General features: G+C 35.7%; 1 protein-coding gene across 1 annotated transcript in view; it reads left to right on the forward strand.

The window, feature by feature from the left end:
* LOC149037623 (uncharacterized) overlaps positions 1 to 10,989 on the forward strand; it is a 17,686-nt gene extending 6,697 nt beyond the window's left edge. The window contains exon 3 of the transcript XR_016181205.1: positions 10,502 to 10,989. The gene's annotated coding sequence lies outside the window, so the exon portion shown is untranslated. The remainder of the gene's footprint in view (positions 1 to 10,501) is intronic.
* The last annotated feature ends 1,834 nt before the right edge of the window (positions 10,990 to 12,823 follow it).

Consider the following 12,823-nt stretch of genomic DNA (forward strand, 5'->3'; position numbering starts at 1 on the left):
CTTATTTTATAAAATAATTCAAATGGTACGCGCGCTCTGATTGGCCATAAAACCATTTTACATGAGCGGATGTAAACACGGTTTTCGTTTCTCTTTCATTAGTTATTTTATAAAAGAAATGTAAAATAGTTTCCGTGTTTACATAGCCTGGTGTAAACACGGAAACCATTTTACATTTCTTCAATCAGCCATATTCAAATCAGCAGCCATTGCAATCTTTCCATCGGACCCAAAATCTCCTTTATCACTTTTGTCATCTTTTGGACCCCGTGGACCAGTATCTCCCATTCTCTCCTCTAAGACCCTCCAAAACCTGGTGGATCACGTCTACTGATTCCTCTCTTTGTCTTGTGTCACTACCAGCAAAAATACCCATATATGATATATGATTATACTAATTTAACCGATTTTTTTTAACAAGAACCTGACTTTAAAAACTATCATCCGACATTTTTTGAGCTGTTTGGGCCCTTACTTCAAATCCAGCAGTTACACTTATGGGAAAAAAATTGACGTTCGTCCATTTATTGTCTTTGTCTTCAATATAGACGAACACAGTGTTAAGATTGACGCTACGAGGGTTTCTGTGTATTAAAAGCTGTGTTTAAAAGAGATTTTATAAACACCAGATATATTAAGAGTTATATGACCAGCTAATGTTTTGAAAGAGAAATAGACACTTTTTGATATTAAACTATTGGCTCCACTTGAGAGATCGTAGTATGTTGCTATTATTGTGTGAAGGGTTATTACAATAAAAGTAAACACTTTCAGTTTTGTCGTCAGACACTTTCTTTGTGATGGGATTTTCATCATTAACAGCATCTTGTATTTTGAGCTCTTGGGTCATTTTAACTTACCTACTGTGAGAAATTGAGCGTACCATTAGTTATTTTCATGACTACGTTGATGCACCCTTGTTTGCTGGGAGAGCCATGATGGACTCGTCTTCTTTCAGACTTTTAAGTGCATCTCGCATCTTCTTTGTGATGCATTTGAGAAACTTACCAAGACCGGAAAACCAAACAACAGTGCCGAACCCGCCAACGAGTTCAAAGCTACTGCGGTTTTACCTTATATGATGTTCGTTTTAGATCGTTCAAATAATCAAACTGGCTTAAAGAGTTCAATTGGATAAACAGTCTTTATGGCCAGACCAATTTAAACTGCTTAAATTGTACAACATATATCCATTGGTTGAGGTCATTAAAAGGCCATACAACATTCAATGGTTAAACCAAACTATGCATAGCTGGCTTAAATGGTTCAACCAGACAAAATGCATTGCTAGCTTAAATGGTTTAACTGCACAATCTACACAATCTACCTTAACTGATTCACGTAGTTCAAATAGTCAAACTAGCAACAATAGGAAAACCGCAAAAAATGCAGAATTTACCTTTAATGGATATAGTAGTTGACATGGTTAAATAAGCTTAACTTGTTTAACTGGACAAGTTGAAAAATTAGCCTTAAAGGGTCAACAGGTCAAATAGTCAAACCAGCACAATCTATCTTAATTGGGAGAAGTAGTTTAAAGGGTCATACTAGGATCAATGATTCAACTGGACAAAATGCGTAACTAGATTAAATGGTTAAATAGTCACACTAGCGAGCAAAGTGTCGCATAGTCAAATGTCAAACCAACTGCAATGGTTTAACTGAACAAAATACATAACTAGCCTAAATTGTTTAACTGCCCAAATGCACAATCTCGATTAAATGGATCAGCTGGCTAATATCTTAAACTAGCAATAACGATGGCCAGGATTGCAAAGTCTATCTTTATTCGTTGAACTAGCTTTATCGGTAAAACTAAATTAACTTGACGAACTGCATAAATTGCATCATTAGCTTAATAGGTTTAATAGCACGAAATACTTAATGATTAATTTAAGTCGTTTAAGTAGTCAGTAGTTTAATTGGTTGAACTGGCTAAAGAGTAAAACTAGGGAGGACAGTTAAAATGCACAGATTGCAGACTATCTTAATTTGCTGTGTTAGTTAACATTGTCAAAGTAGCTTAAACTGCACAATCTTGCTTAATTGGTTCAACTGGCTAAATGCTTAAAGTAGCTAAAAGAGTAGAGCTACAGAAATTGCACAATCTACAGGAATTAGTTGCGGTAATTAAATTAACCAAACTAGCTTCAATTGATTAAAAAATGCAACTCAAGCTCAAATGGGCCACTACACAAACTGTAATAACTAGTTTAACTGATTGAAGAAGTTGAAATAGTCACACTATTGATTCGACCTGCTAAATAAAGAAAGTAGCAAGAACGAATTGAATGCGGACATTGCACGATCTATCTTAACTGGTTCAGGTAGGTTAGATGATCTAACTATCTCAAATGGTTTAATCAGACAAAATGCACAACTGCCTTTAATAGTTAAAGTGGCTAAAGGGTCAAACAAAGGAAAAAAGTTCAACTACACATATGATAGTATCTAATTCAATTGGTGAAAGTAATTCAAATGGTCAAACTAGCTTAGATGATTCAACTGTACAAAATGCCTTATCTGCCTCATTGGTTTAACTGGTTAAATGGTCAAACTAGCTAAAACAATAAAACTGCACAAATTGCAGGTATATCTTAATTCGTTAAACAAGTTAAAATAATCAAACTACCTTAAACGCATTGACTGCACAATTTGCATTCCTAGCTTAATCAGTTGAATAACACGAACTGCACATAAGTAAAAAGTAAAGCCTTTATACGCGCCCAAGTGGCCCATGGTGCCGGTGCTTAACTCCGGTTTTCTCTTAACATGTAGCGGCTAGAAGTATTGCTACTCCCCCTGGATGAGATGCTAGTCCATCGCAGAGTTACCCCCAGCACATTTGCCGGTACCCATGACCCCGGCCATGGTTCGAACCCGGACAGCCCGATCCGGATTGAGCGCACTAACCACCGCGCACAGTCTAGCTTAATTGATTCCAGTAGTCAAACTAGTTTTATTGGTTGAACTGGTTAAATAGTCAAACTAGAGAAAAGAATTAAACTGCAAATATGCAAAATCTGTGTTAATTGCCTGTCGTTGTTCAAATGGTCAAACTACCCTGAATGGTTCAACCAGACAAAATGCATTAATAGATTAAATGTTTTCACTGCTCAAACTGCACAATCTAGGTGGATTCATTCAAGTAGTTAAAATTCTTGAACTACCTTGTGACGATAGTTTTCTCGCCCCAAACTGGAAAACTGCCTCTTCGCGGCCGGCACAATAACAACTGGGGGAAATAACTCTGTAGAGGCGACTTGGCAGCGAGAGCGGAAACTCGTCACGATTTCCTGGTACACGGAGATCTACTTCTAGTAAGCTTGTACGGACGTCAAGGATAAGACAATCTTTGGGTTCCACAGTACTTTTATTCTAGGTCAGGCCAACAAGCGACATGACCTCTAGCATACTCTAGTTTGTAATCATCAAAGCTGTACAAGGTACTTGCTTAAGAAGTAACTGGTGTGAACTGCTATTGTTACGCAAATCGCAATATTTGAATAAGGACACAAAGGAGCGGAAAAAAGTTTCTTTGAAGTTAAACGAAAACTACTTAAATATTCCATCTGTTTCTACGACGGAAAGAATCTCAAAATTAAAAAGACGGATGCAATAAACTCTAGGCCATTAAAGTAGGAAACCTAGGTGCGAATTTACAACTCTGGTATGGAAAACAATACCTATCTTAATTGCAGTAGCGCAGCTCAGGAGATAAAAAACGGAAAATCAATTAAAGTTTCTGCTTATTTACGCAAGATTGGTTTGGAAACCATCGCATGAAAAGAAATTAAATTTACGAGTATAAACTCAGCTGCTGTCTACCATGAAAACCAATGTTTGCAGAAAGACCATTAACACTTATATTTACCTAAAAAAAACCATGTAATAAATAATAAAAGTGCCGACAACCAGGTGCACATGATGAAAGCGAGTAATAACAAAAATCTATTCAAAAGCTACTGTGGTTTTTATGGATTTTTTTTATTTATTAAAATGAAAGGAATTGAAATGGTTAAATGTGAAAGTTTATGAATAAATATGTTCCGAATAACACATACGGGAAAATCAATGAATTTTCCCGTAACAACCTTAAATAAAGAAACTAGATAAAATGCATATCTTGTTTAATAGGTTCAATTGAAGAAACTTCACATTTTAGCTTAACTGGATCACTATTTAAATAGTCACAATACGGGAAACAGTTAAACTGAAAAAAATTGCACAATCCATTCTAATAGGTTGAGGTAGTTAAAATTATTTAACTAGCCTATTTTGACTATCTTAACTACTGGAATCAATACAATACAATACAATACAATATTTATTTGCCATATACGACATTTACACATGGAAAAAAAAAATGAAGAAAATTGATGACAGAAAATAAATGGCGAGAAAACCTGAAAGAAACCACGAGGCTTATAACAAGTCAGGTTTTCTCACTTAAAATAACTAATCTTATATTAGAATTACAATATGGACTTATGGTAATTAACTTTGACCGCGCACACGTACACACACACACACACGCACACACATATTAAGTAAGTTAGTTAAGAATTACTGCCTTACAGAAGCTAATACTTAGAGAGAAGAAATTCCTTAAGCTTTCTTTTAAAAGAAGCGGAGGAGGGAGAACTAGTTATGTCAGAATTTAACGAATTATAAAAGTTTGGACCTTGAAAGTAAATTGAAAACTTCCTGGTGTTCGTTCTGCACAGTGGCAAACGGAAGGACTGAGCATTCCTAGTATCATAATTGTGGATTTGACTATTCAGTAAAAAAAAGTTATTGAATTTGGGAGAGAGTGTAGAGTTCTCGAATGAAAACATAAAAGTACCTAATTGAAACGAATGGATATCATGAAATTTTAAGAGTTTAAGTTCCTTTAAAATAGGGCCAGTATGGGCAATGTATGTAGAATTGCTTACTATTCTTAACGCACGTTTCTGTAAGGTTACAATTCTTTGAAGGTTTGACTTATAGGTACCAGCCCAAGCTAAATTGCAATAATACAAATATGGAAGGATCATAGAATTGTATAAAGTACGAAGGGAGTGAGTAGAGAGAAAAAACCTAGATTTATGAATAATACCTATAGATTTGGATAATTTATTTGCTGTTAAGGATATATGCGATTTCCAAGTCAAATTGTCATCTAATAAAACACCCAAAAACATGGTCTCAGAAACACGAAGAATAGGCTGCTCATTTATGAAAACTTGAAATTCAAAGGATTGCTTCTTTTGCCAAGGCTTGAATACCATAAAATTAGTCTTGGCTAAATTCAAGGAGAGCCGGTTTGCTGCAAACCAGGTTGACAATTTGTTTAATTCTCTATTTAATGTGTTAATTAAATGATTGAATCACTTTGGGCAGATTGTGCAGATTGTGCAGATTGTGCAGTTGAACCATCTATGATCAATTGTGTGACTCTATCTAGTTTCCAGAAACTAGCTAAATTGTTCTAACTGATTTAAATGGTCAAACTAGCGAAAATAATTAGACTTGACAAACTACACACTAGCTAAATGAACTTAACTGGTTACAAAGCTGATATTACCTGAAAAAAGCACAAATTAGTTAAATTTAATCAACTGATTAAAAAGAAGTTACCTTAAAAGTGGCTAAGTGTGAAAACTAGACGAGTAAGCACACCTGGTTAAAATGGTCAAACAAGGTCAAACTAGCTATTACAATTGATAAAATTAATATACTAAAGCATGTATAATAGAAAAGCATTTAGCTTGAAAATTGCCCTAAAAAAAAACCTTTAGATGCCCGCAATGGCAACGTTTATTTTACAGTCTAAGGAGTGATCCATCTTGCTGTGAAAAGGCGTTCGCGAACCTCTCACGAATGCGTGAGATCAAACTTGGCCAAACTAGCTTGATTGGTTAAATAATCAAAATAGTGAAAACGGTTTAACTGCGCAAATTACTCAATCTATTTTAATTGGCTAAAGTAGTTGAAATAGTCAAAGTATTTTAAATGGTCCAACTGCACGAAATGCATAACAAGCTTAAATGGTTTACCTGTTTGAATAGTCAACTGCACAAATTACAAAATCCATCTTAATTAAAATATGATCAATGGTTCAACAAGACAAAATGCGTTACAAACTGCACAAATTGCATAATCTATCGTAATTAGTTGAATTACCTCGGTTTGTCAAACAACCTTTAATTGCTGACTTGTAGAAACCACGCTGTGGAAGTGCAATCTCTTTTAACTCGTTGAGTCGTTCAATGGTCATAATTATTTAAATGTTGAACAGGACAAAAAGCATCACTCGCTTAAACTATTCAAAAAGACAAGACACATATCTATGATAGGTTCAATTGCACAAAATGCACAAACTAATTTAAACCAGTTCAATTAGTTAAAATGGTCAGACTAGTGTAATAGGTTCAATTGCATAAATAGTACGATCTAGCCTAAACGACTCAAATGGTTGAAAAGGCAAACTAGCAAAGACAGTTTACTTGCACAAATTACACAATCTTTGATTGCTTGAAAAAGTTCAACTAGTTTAGTTGGTCAGATTAGCTAAAACGGCTCGTCTGGATAAAATACACAAATAGTTGAACTGGATCAATTGGAATAATTCAAATTGTTCATGTATACAAAGTGTACAAAGTGCACAAAGTAGCCGAATTGGATCAACTCGTTGAAATGGTCAAATTAGGTTAATGGTTCATGTGGACGAAATGCACTAATTTGACCATTTAACAAAGTTTAACCAATACAACTACTTTATGCATTTGTTTCCACAAATCGTTTAAGCTTGTTAAACCGTTTTATACCGTCAAACCAACTAAGCAAATTTTTGCACTATTCTGAAAACAGAGTGAATTTCCACAGTAGCTAGACAATGCTGTCTGCAAGCCAAAAAAAAAGTATTTCAGTGGCATATAACCTTAAAAGTTAGTCTTCAATGACATAAAGGTGAAAACAGCCCATATTAACAACAGACAAACGAAAACCTTGTTTTGCATTAAATAAAGCTCAAAACAGCCCACTTTAGCTTCAAAAGAAACAAAAACATACTTTCGGTGAAAAAAGCCAAAAACTGCCCAATTTACAAAGAAAAACCCAATAACGTTGTTTACCGTGAGATAAAGCTGAAAACAGCGTAGCTTTAAAAGAAAAAGAATGTTTCCGCAAAAACGCTGAAAACGGCGCAATGTAGCAACAAAAGAACGAAAACATATTTTTGTGCGAAAAAGCTTAAAACAGGGTAATTTAACAAAAGAAAAAGCACGAACGTTGTTTTCCGTACGATAAAACTAAAAGAGGCCAGTTTAGCCCAAGAAAAAACCATTAAAACATGTTTTCAGTACGAAAAAGCTGAAAAACAGCGTAGTTTAGAAGCGGAAAGGAAAAACGTTTTCTGCGTGAAAAAGCTGAAAGACACATAATTCAGTTGCAAGTAAACGAAAATTTGTTTTTGGTGCCAAAGAGCTGCGAACAGCGTAATTTGGGCTCAAAAAGCAAAATCATGTTTACTGTACGATAAGAAAAAACGGCGTTATTTAGTCACAAAATGCGAAGAAACTGTTATATCAGAAAGATAACGCTTAAAACTTCCCAGTTTAAATGCAAACAAACGAGCACATGTTTTCAGTCGCTAATTTGACAATTAAAATTCCTCTTAAAAACAAAATTCACAATCGAGATAAGTTGGCCCAACTTGTTAGAATGGTCTAACAAGCTAAACTTTCTACTGTAAAAAAAAAAAAGGGGAAAAAACAGGACACAAACTAGATTAATTGCTTCAACTGGTTTCAATGATCAAGCACGCGAAAACAGTTAACCTGCACGAAATGTCGGTTCTGGTTTGACTATTTAACCAGCCAAACCAATAAAGTTTTTAAGTACTTAAGCCAATCCAGCTACATACTGCAGTTTGCGCAGTTCATTAATAAAAGCTAGTTTGACCATTTTAACTACTCGACAAATTCAGATAAATTGTGCATTATTTCAATTCAACTGCCTTTCCAGTTTGGCTATTTAACAAATTGAGTTATCTAAGCGAGATTGTGTAGTTTTTGCAATTTAATCTCTTAAACTAGATGAGTTTACCCAATGGACTTGAGACCATTTAAACCATTTAAGCTACTTTGATTACTTGACGTACTTCAGCCTGTTACAGACTGAGTACTTTGTGCAGTTTAACGGTTTTCGTATTTAACCAGTTGAACCAATTTAGCTAGTCTATGCAATTAAACCTATCAATCTAGTTATGCATTCTGAGTAGTTGAACCATTTGAGCTAGTTGGACCATTTGAACTACTTCAACGGATTAAGATAGATTTTGCAGTTTGTGTAGTTTAACTGTCTTCGCTGGTTTGACTTTTCAACAAGTTGAATCAATGAAGCTAGTTTGGAAATTTTTCTTATTTAAACCATGTCATTTTGATTGTGTATTTTGTGCAATCGAACCTATTAAGCTGGTTATGCATTTTGTCTTGTTGAACAATTTAAGCTGGTGATGCATTTTGTCTAGTTTAACCAATAAAACTATTATAATTGTTTGAACGACTTCAAAGAATTGAGATAAGTTGTGCTTTTTGTGCAGTATAACTGTCCTCGCAAGGTTGATTATTCAACCACTAAAACCATTTCAGTTAGAAATGCAATTTTTTCGGTGGAGCTTTTTAAGCCAGATTGGCCATTTTAATTCCTTCTAGCAAATAAGATGTATTGAGACATTTGTGTATTTATACTGTTTTTGCCTCATTGCGTTTTCAACCAGTTGAAGTAATTAAACTAGTTTGACCATGTTAACTATGTGAACAAATTAAGCTCGATTGCTTACTCGAACCATTTGGGTTAGCTATGCAGTTTGTCCACTTGAATTATTAGGGTAGATTGCATTAAAACCATTTAAGCTACTTATGCATTTCTTCTAGTTGAACCATTTTAGCTAGTTTGACTATTTGATTTACCGAAACGATTTAAGATAGATCATACAATTTATGAATCTAACTGCTTTCGCTGGTTTGACCATCTAAAAGGTTGAACTGATGAAGCTATGTTGATAATTCCGTCATTACTTCACCCATTTTTCTAGATTGTGCAAAACCAAATTAAGACCTACTCAAAATCATGATGTAATTAACGTAACATCTAAACCGTTGGTGTGAAAAGTAGGATCAATTTGCAATTGTAGCTTACAGGGACCAAATATGAGTAAGTGACCAATCACCAACAAATGAACTAGGTTGGAATTCATACGGATTGTTCTTTTCAAAATTTTTCGTTCTCAAAACGGTTAGCGAAATCATTCCCTCCGAGCGTTAATGCCGGATCGATTGTTTACATTCATTGGTAACCAAATATTTATCTCACTACGATAAAGTCGCTCAGAGATATTTGCTTTAGTCCAAAATCAATAGATACTTCCATAATACTAGGAAACTTTATTTCTGACTGGTAAGCTGATTTAAGCTGGTAAGCGCACTTTGATTTAAAGAAATCTGAAAGCCTTCCAGCTTAGGGAACGGATTCTTTTGTTTTGCAGACCCAGATGTAACATCTGGCTACGAGGAACAAAAGTCTAGTTAACATGTAGACTTGGCCAAAACTGATTTAAGTCCTATCGCTACAGCTGTTTTTTAGACATAATTATCAGATACAATTTAACGTTGAATCTTTAGTCTGTCTCAAAAATATGTCGTTTTTCAGCAGCTCCACAAGAGGTGGTGGAGACTCTCGGGGTCCTCATTGCAGAAAGAGTATTTAACGCTTTCCTTTAATCCTATTCTAGCTAGAAAATAATTTGCTGGTAACCTTCTATGCAAGAATATAAACTGAAATTCTCTAATTTTTTTACTTTTTGAACAATAATAGGCTAACATATAGACCGTGCTCCAGTTTGTTTCGTTTTTGTTCTGCTCTGCTGCCGTTTGATCGGGACACGGTTCTTCGCTACTATAAGTTCTTTTATGAACGAGTCGGCAGAATTTTTGAGAATGTATTGACGTTTTCGGAAAGCTTTCATATTTGTTGCCAGTGTTTGTATTGCAATCTCTTCTGCATACATTCCACAGAGATTTCAATGCAGAAACTACTCCAATATATACTGTATCGATGTATTTTGTGATCCACGTGGTTTTGATAGCCTTGCTAAAAGATTGAATAAAAATCATTTTTAAACTTCTTCCGCGTAGTCTTTAATCATTACACTTCGTTTAATTTTGTCACCTCTTTTCCACAAAAAATTAATTGAAGAGTGTGTTTATTTCATGGATGATTTTCTCACTAAAGCATAGGGTAGTCATAATGTAAACGAGTCGTGAGGCAACAAGACTTTTTAAGACTGTGATTTTTCCTTAGAGAGTTAGTCTGCGATATTTCCAGTCATTCCGGATATTTCGGACTTTTTCTAATTTCTAAATGTAGTTTAAATGAACAGCAGCTTCGGGATCTGTTGATAGCCATGTGCCTAAGCTTCTAACTTTATTCTGTGTCCATTTTAAATCTCTTTCAGGGAGGAGATTTGTGTCCTTTCCGCTGTTGACGCCAATCCAAGAGCTTCGGTTTTCTTGCTGTTAAGTTTTGCCAAAGTTCTCAATTACAATGAGAGCAGCTGTTAGGGATTTCTTCGATCCAATTAATATGAACGTGGTATCATCAGCATACTGACTTACATTTATTTCCGTGCTTTTGACAGATATAGCTTTAATATTATTATTTCATCTAATTTCTTTTTCAAGAATCTCAGCTTTCAAAACGAAAAGATAAGGAAATAGAAGGTAGCCTTGCCTAACTGCTCATTTGATTTTGAAGATGTTGCTTGTCCAGCCGTATTTTATGGCGCAACTTTCTATGTCACTATAAAAACATTTTATCCAGCTCACGAAATTTTAGGTCAAAGCCCAAATATTCAAAGGTTTGGAACACGAAGGGCCATTTAAATGTATAAAAACCTTTTTCAAAATCTAGAAGTAAGATTAGCAGAATGTTTTCCTTTGTAAATCTGTTTTTCGTGAAACCAGCTTGATCGCTACCGATTAAGTCAGGGAGATCGTTTTTTCAGGCGATTTGCAAGTGATTTCGCTGCTATCTTATGATCACAGTTTAGGAGAGTCATAGGTCTCCAGTTCCTAATGTAAAACGGCTCTGTTTCTTTTTAGGGTATGAGTTTAATAGTGACTCGCTTTTGTGTGATGGAGAGCTGGCCTGTGTCGTATCCGCAGTTTAGAGCTTTACAAAGTATATCTGCTATGTCTTTCTAGAAGATCCTATAGAATTATGCTGGCCAACCGTCAGATCCTGGGGTTTTTTCCAGCTCCATAGATTTCAATGCTGCCAGAAATTCTTGCAGCAGCAAGACAAATCATGATATGGTAAAAGTCGGATCGATTTGCGCAGGTCTGATCTCGGCCTTCCTGATTCATCAATTCTTCTTCTGAAAACGTTCAACCATGAATACGACGACACCATTATCAGAAGCCATGCATTTTGACCGAGAAGCTGATCACCGACGCAAGAGCTCTGAATACGAATCCAACCATTGAACCCATGAGACCTGGTAGAATTCCGGCGATTTTACTTCCAATGGTCTTAAAATAATCTTCGACTGCTTTGACAACAGACCTTAAGCCTCTTATCAATAAACTCACAATCACTCCGATTGTTGTTCCAACTGCCAGGCTGTGACTGTAAAACCGTATTTCTTGAATGTGTTTCTCATTCTCTCTTGATGAAGAGCCTTCTTCAAGTTCTTCTCTCTCTCATTCTCAAGAGCATCGATCTGTTGTCTCTTCTCAGTTATCCTTTCTCTTTCTCGTATAGTTTGGTCTTCAGTCTCATAATCAGCAATCTGCTCATCCTCTTGAATGGATTTCTGCAACTCCTCGATGTTGTTATCCTTCTGAGCAATCAACTCCTGACGCTTTGGACCAAGACTTTTATTGAAACGATCGAGGAAAGACTTGAAAGGTACCATTTGTTTTGAAAATTTCATATTTACCTGAAGCTCTCTGGCCATAATCATCGGAAACTGCAAAAACTCTTCCTTCCTTTTCAACTCTGAGTTTGGTAGGTTTTCTATCTGGGTATTTCAAATACAGTTTTTCACGAGCGCTTATGAGTGCAACGATATTATCCGATGTGCCTTTAATGAAAGATGTTTCAGCTGTTTTTGACCCTCTCTCTTCACCCTTGCTCGTTGTCGTCATCGGAATTTCCTAACCTGATGGCCCTGGAGTGGAATTGTTATAAGGTTGAAAAGGTGTTGTATTTCCATCATCTTCATCATCATCATCGCCGTCATTGTGTTTCAGTAGATGATCAGTATATTCAGTCATCCATTTTAAATAGAATATCTATTGATAAAATGGGAGTCGGTGAAGAACCAAACCAAGGTTTGAAAGAAAGAGGTCAAAGTGTCTCAAGGCTGACCGCACAATTTACATCGTGACACAATCCGATCAAAGCATCTCCAGGTGAGACACTTAATGTTCCAGTTCCAAAGCTTGAAGACGTAGTTGTCCTTGTGACAGGATCTCTTTCACTCATCTTTGACTTGGTAGTCAGTGGAACAATGTTGCAAGAGCTCTTGTTGACGGTTTGAACATGAAATTCGCAGGAGAAATCGTGCAAGACACCAACGGCCGCAACGGCTTTTTAAACTCTATAAGGACCTCTCCTTAACTGAGAATGAGAGAGCTAGCATGTTTAGAGGAAGTATTCAGTCTGTTGATCTTTCGAAGATCGGATGCAATGCTCGAGATAAGAAGAAATTTGGAGTTGACAAGGGGAGTAAGCTCAATGATTTTTATGAGGAAAAGTACAGCATTCCAATCGA

This window comes from Pocillopora damicornis, chromosome 11, assembly GCF_964200805.1.
Source record: "Pocillopora damicornis chromosome 11, jaPocDami1.2, whole genome shotgun sequence".
Classification (NCBI taxonomy): Eukaryota; Metazoa; Cnidaria; class Anthozoa; order Scleractinia; family Pocilloporidae; genus Pocillopora; species Pocillopora damicornis.